The sequence below is a fragment of the Corapipo altera genome, unplaced genomic scaffold (genome assembly GCF_003945725.1).
Source record: "Corapipo altera isolate COAL_440 unplaced genomic scaffold, ASM394572v1 61051, whole genome shotgun sequence".
Classification (NCBI taxonomy): domain Eukaryota; kingdom Metazoa; phylum Chordata; class Aves; order Passeriformes; family Pipridae; genus Corapipo; species Corapipo altera.
In genome coordinates, this window is record NW_020886008.1 from 1 (window position 1) to 276 (window position 276).

Genomic DNA, 276 nt, shown 5'->3' on the forward strand with positions numbered 1-276 from the left:
CCCTGTTTTTCCCTGTTTTTCCAGGAGCAGGGAATGCCTTCTCCCAGGCTGAATGACCCATATCTGTATTTTATCCGTATTTATCCCTATTTTTCCGTGTTTTTCCCTGTTTTTCCCTGTTTTTCCAGGAGCAGGGAATGCCTTCTCCCAGGCTGAATGACCCATATCTGTATTTTTTCCCTGTTTTTCCCTGTTTTTCCCTGTTTATCCCTATTTTATCCCTATTTTTCCCTGTTTTTCCCTGTTTTTCCAGGAGCAGGGAATGCCTTCTCCCAG